Source organism: Trichosurus vulpecula, chromosome 4 (assembly GCF_011100635.1).
Source record: "Trichosurus vulpecula isolate mTriVul1 chromosome 4, mTriVul1.pri, whole genome shotgun sequence".
NCBI lineage: Eukaryota > Metazoa > Chordata > Mammalia > Diprotodontia > Phalangeridae > Trichosurus > Trichosurus vulpecula.
The window spans coordinates 215,897,056-215,914,151 of record NC_050576.1 but is presented as its reverse complement, the minus strand read 5'-3'; positions in this window follow the sequence as shown (position 1 = coordinate 215,914,151).

Genomic DNA, 17,096 nt, shown 5'->3' with positions numbered 1-17,096 from the left:
CTACTTAAACTATCTTTTGTCATTGCTTGTCCTAGTTTCAGCTCCTTCAGTGGATTTTCTTTTCAGATCAGTTATTTATTTATCAATATATTATCTGATTTTTTTTTAAAAATAGAGACAAAAATGGAAGATAAATTTAAACTTAATGGGTAAAAATTTCAAACAAGTTTCAATAGCTGTTTTCAAATCATTTTGATTTCTGAAAGATTGTAGATTCTTGGAAAAAGAATGACATTGACACAGATATTATGGCACTTTTAATTCCTACCCAAACACTGTTTAACTATAAGTTTATATAGTTGGTATTCTAATAAAATAAGCGGCACTACAATACAACTCATTTGTGTCATAAGCAGAGATGTGCTGGCAAATGTTTAACAACCTACTTTCCCCTCCTCTATCCCACGTACACAAAATGTACTTTTAAGTTTAATCTGCATTATTAACATTTTCTCCACCATTTTCTTAAGTCAAGGCAACCAACAAAATAATCAGTCAAGACTTGATTTGTACTATTTGCTGATTTCAGCTGATTCAAATGCTTGCATTTGAAATTTAACAATCAGGCCTCTCCGGAGCGGGTTAAAGCTAGCCCCAGCACACCCCTTGAAGCCTGTACGCAATCCTTCATCATGGAACAATGATGCTATTTGACATGAGTTGATTCAAATGTTATCTCTTTTTTTGTATAACACTAATAATCACTGCAGTATATTTACTGCTAGTTGGTATGAATTCTGCCTTTAGTTTCACTTTGTTGACTCTAGTTGGAACTTTTTATTTAAGAAAAAAAGTAGAATCGAGAGGGAAAATAACCTACATGTACAAAAATATTTATTGCAGCTCTCCTTGTGGTGGCAAAGAATTGGAAATTGGGGAAATGGCCATCAGTGGGGGAATGGCTGAAAAAGTTGTGGTATATGAATGGAATGGAATACTATTGTGCTATAAGAAATGATGAGCTGGCAAATTTCAGAAAAACCTGGAAGGACTTACATGAACTGATGCTGAGTGAATTGAGCAGAACCAGGAGAACGTTGTATACAGTGACAACAACAACATTGTGCAGTGATCAGCTATGATGACTTAGCTATTCTCAGCAATGCAATGATCCAAGACAATTCTAAAAGATTCATGATGGAAAATGCTATCCACCTCCCTAGAAAGAACTGATGGAGACTGAATGCAGATCAAAGTATGCTATTTTCACTTTCTCTATTTTTTGTAGGTTTTTTCCCTTTGTTGTTTCTTCTTTCACAACATGACTAATATGGAAATATGCTTTACATGATTGCATGTATATAACCTATATCAAATTGCTTACCATCTTGGAAAGGAGGGAAGGGGGAAGGTAAAAAATTTGGAACTCAAACTTTTATTTAAAAAAGAATGTTAAAATTGTCTTTACATGTAATTGGAAAAAATAAAATACAATTTAAAAGAAAAAAAGTAAGATTGAACTCAAAACTATCTAATATAATTTTCACTATTGTTTCACCATCATCCCCCACAATAGAGGGTACGAAGACAGTGCAACTCACAGAATAAAAACATCTAATTTAGAGGGAGGAACAGAAAGTGTTCTAATATTTTATGATGGGCTTTGGCCCTTAGATTTTATGGGTTTAGGGAATCCTCCATATGTAAACTCCCTCAACGGATAAAAATTGGAAGACTTTTATGTAATTAAGTCTTAGAGAGTTGCATGGGTGCACTGACAGGTTAAGTGACTTGTCATGGTCACATAGCTAAGATGTATCAGAGGCAGATCTAGAACCTAAGAACTTCTTGACTGACTCCTAGGCTTTTTGATTGAAACAATTAAAAAGGCCCTCTATCCATTATAGCATGTAACTTCTCATACGAATAGTTTAAATGAATGAGTTTAAGTGTAAATAGGTACTAAGCATGTACGTCTAATAAAACATCTAATTTTTTTAATCTACCACTACCACCTCTCCCTGTCCCTCCCATAATTTTTTGAGGTAGTCAGGGTTAAGTGACTTGCCCAGGGTCACACAGCTAGTAAGTATCAGGTTGGATTTTAACTCAGGTCCTCCTGGCTCTGGGGCCAGTGCTCTATCCACTGTGCCATCTAGCTCTCCCCCATCCCACCATTTTAAAAAAGCATACTGTTTTTTCTTGAAGTAGAACAGTCTGGAAATTCCTGGATACATTGCTACCATAACAATACCACACTGCTTATTTAGCATCACCCTTTTTCTTCCCCCACCCATCTTCCCTATCCCTATTCTACTTCTCAGATAACTTTTCCCATAGCATAGTCCACCCTCACCACCCATTCTATTTCCAGCCCTCAACTCACACATCAATTTCATGAAGGGGCTTCTTTTGAAAAAGCCTCTTATTTTTGGCAAAGCTTCTTCCTTTCATAGTCAGACTGCCTAAGTACCACCCAGAAACAAACTAAGCCTAAAGACTGTGGGTACAGAAATTGGGGATTGAGCTAGGCTGGGTTGGGAAAAGTTCTATAAATGTTTGTTGATTTGAATTGAAGGGCAGCTGATCCCAAGAAAGGGAAAAGTGGTGAGGGATCAAAGGAGCATGGGATTTTAGAGTGGGAAGGAATCGTGGAGGGCAATGTCCACGTGGACATCATCCTATACCCTCATTCTCACCCTGCAGAAAAACCACTGGTAGCTAGAAGTTTTTTCAAATCTCTACCACGCCACCCCCAGGAGGGAAGAATTGAAGTCTGACTCAAAAAACTGACTGCCTCCCAGGCCGGGGGCCATCATACAGTGGGGAGTGCTCAAAGTAAAACTCAGTGATGTGAGAAAACTAAATGACTCTGAGCAAAGACACATATTATTAAATTATCTTTCTCTGAATCAGATGAAGCTGTTAGGAAGCTGGCCACACACATGCTATAAACCAATGCTTTGCTCCTCCCCAGAACACTTTTCCTCAAGGGATCCTCTGAGGAAGGGCTGTGACCATATGCTTCGATGCCTAAGGTAGGACAGCATTCAATAGAAAAGCTGTAACTAGCCATTTTGACATCTGGGGCAAGCAATTCAAAGGCATCCTCAAATTAACTTTGTAATTCACAATGTGAAAATAATACAAATAAGACAAATTCAGGTGTATTGGAGGAGGAATTCACAGTTACAGTTGTTGTACTTCATATTCTCTAAATTTTAGTGCCCTGATCCAAAGCTTACCTCAGTTATGGTTCTGTTAAGAAAAGATCTCTTTACCTTCCCTGGACTTTATTCCATGGACTGCAGCATTTTAAAATATTTTCAGTCAGACTATTACCATCCTATCCTTCCCAACCCCCACCATAATCTCTCTCTCTCTCTCTCTCTCTCTCTCTCTCTCTTTCTCTCCCCCACCTCTCTCTCCCCCTTCTCCCCCACTCCATCTCTCTCTCCTTCTCCCTCTCTCTCTCTCCCTCTCCCTCCCCCTTCCCCTCCCCCCTCTCTCAACTCATTTAGGCTATAGTAGAGGTCACATGCCCCTCAACATGCTATAATAGAATTTCCTTTATTTAAGAGAAAGGGAACTCCCCACATTTGTTAGAAATGAATTCCCAAGATTCTTACTCTTACTCTTGGCTGAAACTGTGCCCATTTAACTGAGACTACTTAGATCCAACCTAAGTAGTAATAACTCACATTTATATTAGTCCTAGAATTTTATAAAGTATTTTTTTCTCTCAACAACTCCATGAGGTATATAATACAAATATTGTTACCCTATTTGTACAGATGAGAAAGTTAAAGTTCAGAGAAGTAAAGTCTCACAACTAGTAAGTGCCAGCCAGGGACAAGACGCAAAACCAGGCCTCTTGATTCTGGATGGTTTAAAAAAATATTCTAGATAATTCCTAGTAATCCTTCTAGCTTTAAATTATAGAGGAAAGGAAAGAATCCTACTTCAACCCTCTTTCCACTATGTAGTGGTATATTGGAGCCAGCTCCTACTAGTTCAAGAGAGCCTATTGTTAAATTTTCAGTATGAGCATTCAAACCTCAGGAATCCACAAATGCTAAAAATCAGAGGTTGATTTATAATTTTGATGACTGTCTAGACTTAAGAAAGTGATGAGGAAAATATTAATAATGCAGATTAAACTTAAAAGTATGTCATGAACTACACATGTATAAACTATGTCGAATTGCTTGCCTTCTCAGTGGGGGTAGGGTAGGGAGGGAGAAAGGGAGAAAATTTGGAACTCAAAAGTTTTAAAAATGAATATTAAAAATTATTTTTACATGTAACTGGGGAAAATAAAATACTAAATAAAAACTTTTTTGAAGCATATCATGCAAACATTTGGGGGGGGGGGTGGAACACATTGTTAAATATCTTCCTGCAAAGCACTGACTATACAACAATGAAATAATTTAGAACTGAATTGATGCTCTGGAGAATAGTATTTAGTTTTAAAATAGATTTTTCTCCATATCTTTGTTTTGTGCATTGCCTGAATTTTCCCCTGTATCCCTCTCTTTGTCCCTCCCAGGGAGCCATCTCTTATAACAAAGAATTCTTTTGAAGTAAAAAGGAAAAGAGAAAAAAAATCAGCATCAATACATTTAAAATCTGACATTATATGCAATAGTTCACATCTATAGACTTCTGCCCTGCCACCCTACCTCTTCAAAGAAATGAGAGTCAGGGAGAAATCTTTTCATATTTTTTTAAGGCCATGCTTATTCTTTGTAATTTTGTAACATTGATTTTCAATTGTTTTGTGATTGTTGTAATGTCCATTTATATTGACATCTTCATTGTATATATTGTTTTCTTGACTTTGCTCATTTCAGTTTGCATCAGTTCATATGTCTTTTCATGCTTCTCCATATTAATTATATTTGATTTCTTACAGCATAGTAATATTATATTATATTCATGTGTGAGAATAGTATGTAGTTAAAGGGAAAGATTATTGAGCTCAGAGTAAGGAAATCTTCTTTAAGCGGAGAAAGAAAACTATAGACCAATATCCCTAATGAATATTGATTTTAATTGAATAAAATTTTAGCAGAGGTATGACATATAAAAAACAAGATTAGGCATCATTACTACCTTGGAGTTATGTCAGGATTGCATTTTAGGAAAACTATCAATGTATTAGGCTACATTAATATTTAAAAACCCCTATGATTATTATCAATAAATGCAGAAGAAACTTTGAGAAAATACAATGCCTTTCTATGTTGAAACTATTAAATACCATCAGAATATAGGGATTAGACCTTAATACGGTAAACAGCATATATGTAAAATCATGATCAAGTATTTTCTATAATGGAAAAACATTGGAGAGTTTCCCAATAAGAACAGGGATAAAGCAAGAATGTGAACTGCCACCACTATTATTTGAGACAGTTCTAGAAATGCTAGCTACAAAAATAAGACAAGAGAAAGAAACTAAGAAAAGAGGCATAGGCAAAGAAGAAGCAAAATTACTGCTTTTGGAGATGACAATATAGTTTACATAGAAAGCCCTAATGATTCAATTAAAAATTAATTTAAATAATTAGAAATTCCAGCAAAATAACAATATATAACATAAACCCTCAAAAATAATAAGCCCTAAGATTTACCAACAAAGCACAGTAGAAAAAAGACAGAAAAAGACAATGAAAACATCTAAAAATACACACAGGAGAGCAGAAGAAAGTTCAGAAGAAGACACAGACATGGAGAAATTCTGAGTAAAACTTAATATATACCCTTTGGGAAAAAAATAAGTTCTCTATGTAACAGATATTCACCTTCATATACCACTGTCTTTTTTTGTTATTTTTTTTAAAGGCAGCATTTGTGTTTGTTGATGTTTGACATGTTCATAGTGATAAAAAAGACAAAATGATTTTTTTTCAAAAACACCACTTCTCCCTATAATATTAATGAAAAGCAGGGCTCATCATCCTAGGCATCTCTAGAAAGATTGGCATTTCCTCACCAGAAAGGATAAGAAGGATTGATAGACTTTCTCAAAGCATATGACACACAGATAAAACTTGAAGAAATACTTTGGGGACAAGCATATATCACTTGACCAAACAATATTATAGTCTGATAATGGCTACATACTATTGAATTTGCTGAATTTGCCAAAAGCAGTTTACTTCTGAATGGAGTCTATGAAACTGCTAAGATCCAAAAACAGCATCAAAGGACCTTTCATGGGGTAAAATACACTCAAACTCAGTTGACAATAAGTTAACCAAAAAATAAAACAAATGGCTTAGAGATGTAGATTTGTTTATGGAAATAGAGGGTTTGTGGTGTTGTAAGGCTCAGCTAAGACACTTAAAGGAAGTGACTGACTATCTTAGTGGCATGGTGCATTTATCAGGTAGGAACACATCTCAATTGTTCACTAGGTGTGAACAAGCCCTGGACACCTGGCTACATAGAGCAAGAAGTCTGTTTGCGTTGGCCGAGGGAACTGGTCACACTCTGGGGCCTGTGTAAAATCATCAGGCTAATTGGATTCAAAGACTTGCATGTCTGGCAGTAGAAATGAGAAAACATTCTAGCTAAAACTCCGAGAAGAAATTGATTTACAAGATAAGAGGAACCTTGGTTTCCATCTCCTCCCATCCTTCCACCTTCCTCTTTGGCAAATGGAAGACAGTGTGAACTTTATAAGACCAAAGGATTTGTACTTTTATTCATTGTCCTAGCAACATGCTTGGTTGGTGGCAAGTGTCTGCATTGAGGACCAAAGACAGACTGGACACAGTGAGGAAAGCAAATTCAAGGTTCTACAAAGAGCCTAGAAGAAAACATATACCATACTTAAGGGGAACACCTTGAGGACACCAGCAAAAGGACTGCAAGGAGGTGGGAGTTACCCTTCTGCCACTCTCTGAGCATTCCTCTAGATTCTATGTGTACTTGTGGGAGAGTGTGTCACAGACTTTTGGAGGGGTGTTTTAAACCAACTAAATATCACTTTAGTAAATCCTCATTTCTAAAAGCTAATTTGGTCTGGCTGTCTAATAACAACTTATAACCAATGTGAGAAGCACAGTGGTTAGGACTCTTGGCTATAACATTAGAAGACAGCCCCAACACCTCAGGGCTACCTTGCAGCCCTGAAAGAACCTATTAGCTATGCTCTCTGGAGTCCGATTTATCAGGGTAAATGGAGGTTGGCATTGTAGATACAGAACATGGATTTCAGTGGCAATTCAGGAGCAGATCCTTGCCAACAAAAGGAAATTAAGAAATTTAGGGGTAGAAATTTAGCCATCTATGAAGATTATGTAAAGAAATAGTAGAAAGAATATAACATACCACTTCAAGCTGCAAAAATCTAGCATTTATAGAAATACCTAGAAACACATGACCTGTTAGCCAGAACTATATATATCAGAAGCTCACAAATTAACAGACTATAAATCCCTGTACTACAAATACAGACTTCCAAATATCCTAGAAAACTCAAACAATAAACTGTATTGGAACCAGACCATTATCACAGACCAGAATGTTGCCCAACATTGGAGGGATATAACCACTCCATAAAAACTTAAAGAATAACATTTCTAAAAGATGTTGCCATGTTAAATGTTCATAATCTTCAAGCCACATGGAGTTAAAGGCTTTCAAAATAAAAAGACCTAACAGTTGAGTTCAACATCATATGGGAATAGAACGAGGAACATGCCATCCCAGTTGTCCTGCCTGCTGCTGGAATTATACTAAGGATGTTTCTGGTGAGCATATTTGATGAACTCACATCTGAATACTTTTATTTTTTAAAAGCAGTTATTTATCCACCTGTTTGATAGTCTTTAAAGCATTAAATATAAAAAATAATGGCAAGATAGTGACTTGTCCCAGGAATTTTTTATCTAAACTCCATGCAGAAAAAATGAGAAGAATATTACAAAATGATGTCTCTTCCCCTCCCCTCCCCAGTCCCACACTAAGACTAAATTAAAATTATTGAAAACATTTCATATGTATTCTATAACCACAGCTGTCCCAAGCACTATGGGAAGAGATATGCAATTAAATTACATTCAACAAGCATTTATTAAACACCTACTATGTGCAAGGCAAACCCTGACTTCAGGTAATTTCTGTAGAACTGGGAGAAGACAGTATGCTCATAGATAAATAAATAGAAAATCCATACAAAGTAATTTTGGAGGACATGAAGAAACCCTGATTCTGACTTTGCTATAAGCTAGGGGCTGTGGTTACAGTGATGCTAAGTGATGACGTTTGGCTGCAAGGAAGAATATGGCTCCACTCCCACACCAGCTTGAATTCAAGTGCAACTGCCTTCCATGTGTTTCTGCTTTGTTTTGCCACTGCCTGTTATCCTGAGGTTTTCTCTGCACAATTTGGAAGAGGTTTTCTCACCTCAGCAGTCTTCAGACAACCAGTGATCTAGCTAAGGTTCCTTATTCCTGATATGTCTCCTTCTCTATCTTTGGCTCTTTCTTGAATTGAACTGAATCGAATTCAACAAACTTTTATGAAAAGCCTCTTGGGGATACAGAGTCAAAAAACTAAATGGTCCCTGTCCCCATGGAGTTCACATTCTACTGGTTGAAAGTAATAGCTAATTATAGACAATTAAATATGAAATATATACGTGTAACAGGACGTTGGAGAGAAACTAGCAGGCATCCATCTCCAGGCTCCTGTTACTTACAAAATATACACAAGGTAACTTCAGACAGGGATCGCTGACAACTGGGAGGATGAGGAAAAGTCCCTTGTAGAAGGTAGCATTTGAACTGAGCCCTAAAGGAAGGTAGGGGATCTTAGAGTTGAGGAGAAGGAAGGAAGGAAGAGGAGAAAAGTGAAAAGGTGAGGGGCAGTCAAGTTCATATCTTCTAAATCTTTCCCAAACAATTCAAGTTCTCCATCCTTTCCCCAAGAATACAAGAGAAGAGGCAGCTGAAAGAGCAAATCTTTATGGAATAAAAGGAATGACATTAACAACATTTATCCAATTGTCCAATGATAATTGGCAGTTCAATATAATTCAATGAACATTTATTGAGTTTTACTACAATAATGGGCAGCTAGGTGGCACAGTGGATAGAATGATGGACCTGGAGTCAGGAAGACCAAATTTCCTGAGTTCAAATCTGGCCTCACATACTTCCTAGCTGTGTGACCCTGGGCAAGTCATTTAACCCTGTTTGCCTCAGTTTCTCATCAGTAAAATGAGCTGGAAAAGGAAATAGCAAAACATTCCAGTATCTTTCCAAGAAAACCCCAAATAGGGTCATGAAGGGTCTGAAATGACTGAATAATAACTGCAGTAATAACTCACATTTATATAGTGTTTTACCATATGTGTGTATGTACATCACCTCATTTTATCCTCATAATAACCTATAAGGTAGGGATTATTATAATTCTAATTCTGCAAATGAGGAAACTAAAGCTCATAAATATTAAGGATTGGCCCAATGTCACACAGCTAATCAGCAGCTAACCTTGAGCAATGCTGGTCCCTGTTCTATATCCAAGCATGCAGTATGGATTGGGTTCAATTCTCAAGAGCATGACCTTTAATGAGAGGTGGGGTAGGTCCTCTTTTCTTATACTCTGTGGCTTGTTAAACTCTTCCCTGAGAACACTTTTAGTTTAGGGTAGGGCTCATATCTAGGGTTTCCCAAAAAGGGTAAGTAAAAAGGTTCTCAAATGTACGACATGATAGGGATAAGTAATTTATACCTTATGCACAATAGAAATGCTAACCATAAAAGACTCACAGCTAGAATTAATAGAATGACTCAAAAAGAATTTAGTAACTGTTGCAATCTTCTGGGAGTCTGATACTTAAGCCTCATCAATCATAGCATAAAGCAGTTTGAAGGATTGCTTATTAAGCATGCTACAATTCACCTCAACTTGACACTGTCCAAACAACTTCCAGCACGTCATGTGGCCAAGAGGTCAATCTTTTCTTTCAGTAGCCTCTTCTCCAAGAATATGGTAGAAAGGACTACAGACTCCTCCCTTGAAGCCACCTGATGGGGCCACTGGACTGCTCAGACTCACAAGGATACCTCCAAGCCTAGCCACATCATTTCATTCACCTAAGATCAGGAAACACAAGTACAAAAGACACAGTCCAAAACAAGGTTGAGGCTTTCCCAGTCATGACATGTACTTTACATGCCATGTGCTCATAAATTCATGGAGACTAGTGGGGAAAGAATATGGAAAGGCACCCTTCCCTCATTTTTCTCTGGCAATCAGCTTAGTCACTGAGTCACAAACTCTTCTGACTCAGCAGCCAATAAGGGGACTTTCCACCACTGTAAAGCATAAGCCCTTTAGTCCTGAATTTTTTGTTGTTCAGTCATTTCAGTTGTATCCGACTCTTTATTACCCCATTTGGAGTTTTCTTGGCAAATGCTAGAGTGACTTGCCTTTTCCTTCTCTAGCTCATTTTACAGATGAAGAAATGGAGGCAAACAGTGACTTGCCCAGGGCTGCACAGCTAGTAAGTGTCTGCAGCTGAATTTGAACTCAGGTCTTTCCAACTCCAGGTCTGGCATTCTATCCACTGTATCTGAATTGCACATGGCCATAAGCAGATCCTAAAGCTTCCAGAGGAATGGCACCTCTGAACCTGCTTCTTGGAACGGCCCCTACAGGTCAATTCAAACTCACTACAAATTGTTCCTGGACAAGTCACCTAACCCTGTTTGCCTCAGTTTCCTCTTCCGTAAAATGAGCTGGTGAAGGAAATGGGGGTCATGAAGTCAGACACATCTGAAATGACTGAACAACAACAAAACAAATTGTTTTCTTCCTCACTTGACAAATAAAGAAATTGAAGTTCAGAGAGATAAAAAGACTTGCCCACAGCTACTAAGTGCAGGAACAAGAACTCAAAACCAGGTCCTCTGACTCCAAGCCCAGCGCTCCTTCCGTTAGACCATTTTATCACTGTGGTAGATTCTTCCTACCGGAATAGAACTCCTCACTTTGGACATTTTTCGCACAGTTATGTGCCACAAGTTACACTCTTTGGGACTTGGATTTTTCTTTCCTTTTCAGTCTAACAGGGAGCCAGAACAGCTCTAGTAGGCACATGTGTTTCTCTGGGACCAGGCTAAAGTTAGAAAGTAATGACAGAACATGAATCATTCTCCAAGTGCTTTTCCTTCCCCCTGGAAATTGAAACTGTCCTCTTTATTTCTCCCCTGAGTCTGAGCTCCCAAAGAACATTTAGAGCTTCAGAAAACATCCAAGTGAGGAGGCATGAGCTTCGAAATCATCTAACACAGCCCCTTTACAGAAACTGAGGCACAGAGAAGGGAAGCGATTTTTCTGAGCTCGCACAGTTAGGTGAGGGCAGAGACAGGCCTCAGAGTTTGGTCTTCTAACTTTGGATCCAATACTTGCTCCATTATACTAACTTGCCTTTCTCTCAGGAGTAGATGTTATGTAACTATATTCAGGAGGCACACAGCAAATTCTCTTGGCTATGCACATCGATCAAATGAAATGAGAGTTGTGAAGCTTAAAATGTTAAATAAATGCTGGTTATCACAATCATCATAGCTAAAGTAATACTAAAGAGGGGCAGCTAGGTGGTGCAGTGGTTAGAGTGCCAGGTCTGAAGTCAGGAAAAACCAATGTCATGAGTTCAAATGTGACCTCAGACATTTATTAGCTGTGCGATCCTGGGCAAGACCGTGTGTGCCTCAGTTTCTTCAGCTGTAAAATGAGCTAGAAAAGGAAATGACAAACCACTCCAGTCTCTCTGCCAGCAAAATCCCAAATGGGGTCATGGAGAGTCAGATACAATTGAAAAACGACTTAACGACAAAAATATTAAATAAGAGAGTCAGCATGGGATAAAAAATAGACAACTGGCCTCAGAGTAAGAAAGGCCTGGGTTCAAGCCCCATTTCTGAAATATACTGGCAGTGCAACCCTGGGCTCAATCTCACAATACCCCAGGCAACTCTCTAAGACTATAAATTTCAGAGTAAGTTCCAAGCTGTATGAGTAGAGGGATCCTCCTCACCTCGAATTCCTGAGGCCCATGAGATCACATGTCCAACCCAAACAAAAAATCCTAACTTATTTTCATGGTCAACAGAATGTCTTCTTCCCAATGACCCCAAGAGGTAGGTATTTTACATTTCTAACATTGAGAAAAATGCTGCCTGGCCCAAGGGAACTAGAGTATAGCAGCCTTCTCATTTTTATACCAAGAGGCTCAGCTTGGAATGCCTAGGGTTCCTCCAAGGGAGGTTTGGCTCCTGAAACCTCTGCCCAGGTACCCAACAGTTTATTGTACTTCAGATTAGGTATTTTCCTTTCCATCTCCACATTGAACTGTCCAAAGAACTTCGAGTTACTGTGTTACCATGTTTGTGGTAAAATGTCCAATTCTGGGCCAATCCTTTTGTTAGCGGCTACCTCTCAGTTTCAGAAGCTTCACCTACTTTCAGTTGGCTCCAGACCCTTAGGACCTGAATCTCTGGGACTCAAAGGTAGCCTCCAAGCCTAGACACATCTACCCCAAGAATGATGCTCAATCTCCTCCTGGAAGAAAAAAAGGGAAAAAAAAGAAATTTACATGATAACTTTATTATACATTTAAAAGAAATAATAAGTTGTACATAATAGATTCGCAGTTTCATGTGCAATTGTCTTTTTAAAAATTCTACTTTGTTATGGAAATGCATGTTTTATTTCATAAATTAAAAATAAAATAAATAAAATTTTAAAAGAAAAGAAAAGGCAGCTGGCAGGTTCAGGCGTAAGTGTGCCTAATAAATCCATGCTTCTTGTGGGGGCAGTTACTAGGTATAGAAAATAGGCACCATCCATCACCTCAACCTCCATCAAGGGGAGGCTAGACCCAGAATGTCTTACTAGACACACAGGAGTCAAGTCAACAAGCATTTATTAAGTGCTTACTAATATTCCAGGCACCGTGCTAAACACCGGTGATACAAAGAAAGGCAAAAGACGGTCCCTGCTTCAAGGAGCTCAAAGTCTAATAAAGGAGACCATATGTAAACCATTACAAACAACAGCATACAGACAAGGTAAATTGGAGATAATCTCAAAGCGAAGGTCCTAAGATTAAGAAGGACTGGCAAAGGCTCGTAAATAAGAGTCAAAGCCAGAGCTTGTTATCTCTCTCTCTCTCTCTCTCTCTCTCTCTCTCTCTCTCTCTCTCTCTCTCTCTCTCCCCTATCCCCCCCCCCCCCCCCGCCACCTTTCAATTTGATGTAGCATCCTACTTCCCTTGCTGCCTGTCATGGGGCTCTGGGGAGGATGGAGGGATCACTCAGAGCTTGCTCCATCATACAAAAAAAACCAAGTGCTGGGGCAGCATATGGTCAGAGACAGGGTCCAAAGTTCCCATGTGATTGACTGTTTAATCCCAGGCCCAAAGGCCATTGGTATGAGATTCTCTCCTGATTGGTGGAGAGCAACGTTCCATGCCTACGGGAGCGGATGAGCAGAGTTGGTGAGAGTAGGAGAGTCCAACTCTCTTCAGGATCTTCAGTCTTCTCCAAGCTTTCTTTGAGTCTTTGGCCATACTTTAAGTCTCTTCAGACCCCAGGTACTGCTGGCTTCCAGCTTTGAGAAGATGGAAGATTCCAACCCCACTTCAGGTGGCTGAAGGCAAAGACTCTGGGAGGAAGCCAACATGAGAGGAGCTGGCAGATCATGTCCCTATCCCCAGTTTTCTATGCTAGAGATTTGCGGAAATTTTATCTTGTGTGAAATCTAGGACTCTCTTGGTTGAGCTGAGTTACCTTGCTCCCAAGGGGAGCACTCCTTCACTCTGTATTATACGATATATGCATATATATATATACATATGTATGTGTGCGTGTGTGTACATATGTATATATTTGTATATATGTATGCATATGTATACCTATATGTATGGGTGTACATATGTGTGTGTATATGTATATGCGTGTATAGGAATATATATATACACACACACAGGAGAATACATATATATATTCTCCTATGTATATTTTCTCTGACTTCTATTTTGCTACTGATTTGGGTAAATGATTTTCTTGGCTAGCTGTTATGTGTGTTCATTGTGGAACTGGTATTTAGTAGGGAAGCAGTCAAGCCTTGGCTATAAAGCTTGGGGTCTTTTTTCCCCAACAAAGAAACAGTGATCTGAAGTTAGCTGAAAATCACATCCCCTTGACTAACAATGTTTAAGAAAGCAGATATAATTCTAGCTGGGTATTCCCTCTCTCTGAGGAAAGCAGATTGCTGACCTTTAACTATAGCTTCCTGTTTCCCCTCCTGGCAGGAATTAAAATCTCCCTGGGAGAAGGGTATGGGGAGAAGAGGTTAAAGTTGTCTATTCTGCCTTCCTTCTAGGCATGGAACAAACGGTACTCCAACGTTACATGGAAGGGATAGCCCTCACCACAACTAGAACCAGGAAATACTATGAAGAAAGCATGCTCCTTGGGAAGCTCTCCCCCTACACATATATTTGAATTGAAATCCAGGACTTCCTAACCACCAGGATTAGAACCCAGGTTTTCCTGGCCACGTGCAATTAAATCGGTAATATTGACCAAAAAGATAAGGTGACCCCCATGTAGCAGGCTGGGTTAATTCTCACCCAAGAGACCAGGATGCTAGCCAGAATGTCTAGGGCCTTAGGTCCCTGCTGCACCCTCCTCCAAGAAAAGTACACCTACTCGGCTGACCCAGTCATTTGGACTTGGGCCACATGGCATTGTAGGAGTGAGTAGGGGATGTTACCCCTACTTCCTGGCCATTCAAAAGCACCCTGATACCTAAGACACCAGACAGTTCCATCCGCCACCTGTCTGGCAATGTCTACACCCTGGCTTGTGCCTTCCACCCTGGGCAGCTGTTTTCTGAGAGTAACTGGAGGATGATGAGGTCACTGGGAGGCCAAGAGAATCTAGTGAGAAAGCAGTATGAACCAATAAAATACCTATCCTAGGAGAGACAGTGTGGTAACAGAAAGAATCCAGAATGCTGGGTTCTCATCCTGGCTCTGCCGCTGACTGTCTGGAGGATCCTGAAAAAGTCACAGCGGTTCTTTGGACCTCAGTTCCCTCATCCAGAAAATGAGGGGGTGAGACTTAGGGATCCCTAAGGTCTTTTCCAGCCCTTGATGGCTTGGAATTAGAGATCTGGGTTCTCGTTTGCCCCCTCACCTGGGGAAGATGCGCTCCTAAACTCTGGGAAATGCCTGCAGCATGCTTTGAAATGTGTAGCTGCTCTGGGAGAGGAGAGGGAAGAGGTTTTGCACTGTCCAGACAGGGAGCTGACAGGCAGGACTCTGAGAGTGCGAGGGAGCAGCGAGCCAGCTGGGCCAGAGAACAATGTGGTTTCAATCTAATTGTCCCAAAATGTTGTTACAATGCAAACCACGTGCAGTCCACTCACCTGCAACTAATCAGAGCCCAAAAGCTACCGGATAACTAGGCTCACCCTCCGCCCCTGCCCCTTTCCCCTGGAGCTGCCCTGCTGCACTAATCCAATTGGAGCAGCCACCTTCAAAAGAGGCTGAAGTCAATGCTGTGAATGCCAACCCTACTCCTAATTTCGATTTGTGTTGAGTGGCAAAAAAAACCCCATGAGATCAAATCAGGGGAAAAGGGGAAAGCCCTGGATAGAAAGCATGGCACCAGGGAGCCAGAGGGGTGCTACCTTCTTCCTTCTCTGCATCTTACCTCCCAAAGAAGATATCAATAATAACCAATAATAATAATAATAGCAAACATTTACATAGCACTTCAAAGTCTGTAAAGAGATTTACACACATTGGCTTTTGCTCTTTAGAGTGTCAAAAGTACCATTTACAGAAGGGTAAACTGAGGCTGGGGGGCTAAGTGACTTGCTTGCCCTGGGTCACACAGCCAGTGTGCGAGGGTGGATTTGAATTCAGTTTTTCCTGCCTCCAGAGCCAGTATTCCATCCACTGCACCACCTAAAGTAACAGTGGTCGACCTATTTTTAGCTTAAAAAAAATCACAGTCAGACTTTTTTAATATATTAGTTAATTTGGCAAACCTTTTTTTTTTCCTTTCTTCATCTATATTTTACGCTTTATGATAAGGATGTTTCTTTGGGAGGAAGAAGGAGGGGATTCCCCTAGAAAGAAAGGAAATAAGCCTTTGTTAAGCACCTTTTCTGGGCCAGGTATTATGCTAAGAATTTTATAAATATTTTCTTATTTGATCCTCACAACAACCCTGGGAGATAGGTACTATTATCATCCCCATTTTACAATTGAGAAAACCGAGGCAGACAGAGGTTAAGTGACTTGCCCAGGGTCACAAAGCTAGAAAGTGCCTGAGGACAGATTTGAACTCAGGTCTTTTTGATTCCAGGCCCAGTAGAAAATGAAGGTGGTGTAAAAACAAATGACTTCAATGAAAATTTAGTTTTCAAAAAATCTATCTGATCAGGAAACTGAATCCTTTGGCTATCTTTTCCCAGGATTTCCCAGGGTACCATATAATTGTTGGGTCTCCTGAGAAAAATGAGTCACCCAGCCTGCCTGCCACATCATCAAAGTCGAAGTTATTATTGTAGGGTTACAGAGAAGTGGGCCTTTCGGGTTACCAGATGGGAAACAGGGGCAGTTCCATTGCAATTATTATAATAGGCTTATACATGAGTTCTGTGGTCAAGGAATGCATGCTGTAGTCTCTTGGCTGAACAGTGTGGATTTGGGAGGAAGGGAATTGGGGGGATTGGAGAAGAAAAACGAAGCGGCTCTAGTTCTTGGTTCCTTCCTATGGGGGGTCCCCCACTCCTGGAAGCTGAGGAGACAGGCACAGAGAGAGAAAAAGCAGCTGTGCAAAGGTCTGCCTGTAGATAGATTTTCAGATAGGTAGGAAAAAGACAAAGATAATAAAGAGGGAGATATCAATCCATTTAGATGAGTTGATGGCAGGTGACAGTTTGGCCTGATTCTGAGTGGCTAACAGGGTATCTAAGTCTCCTGTCCACTAAGAAGGCTGCACACACAATAATGCAGCCAGTTCTCAATTACTCTTGGTAATGGGGGCCAAGAATGGCGCAGACATAGGAAATCTACAGGTAATCCTCAAACCTTATTTCTACCAATCACC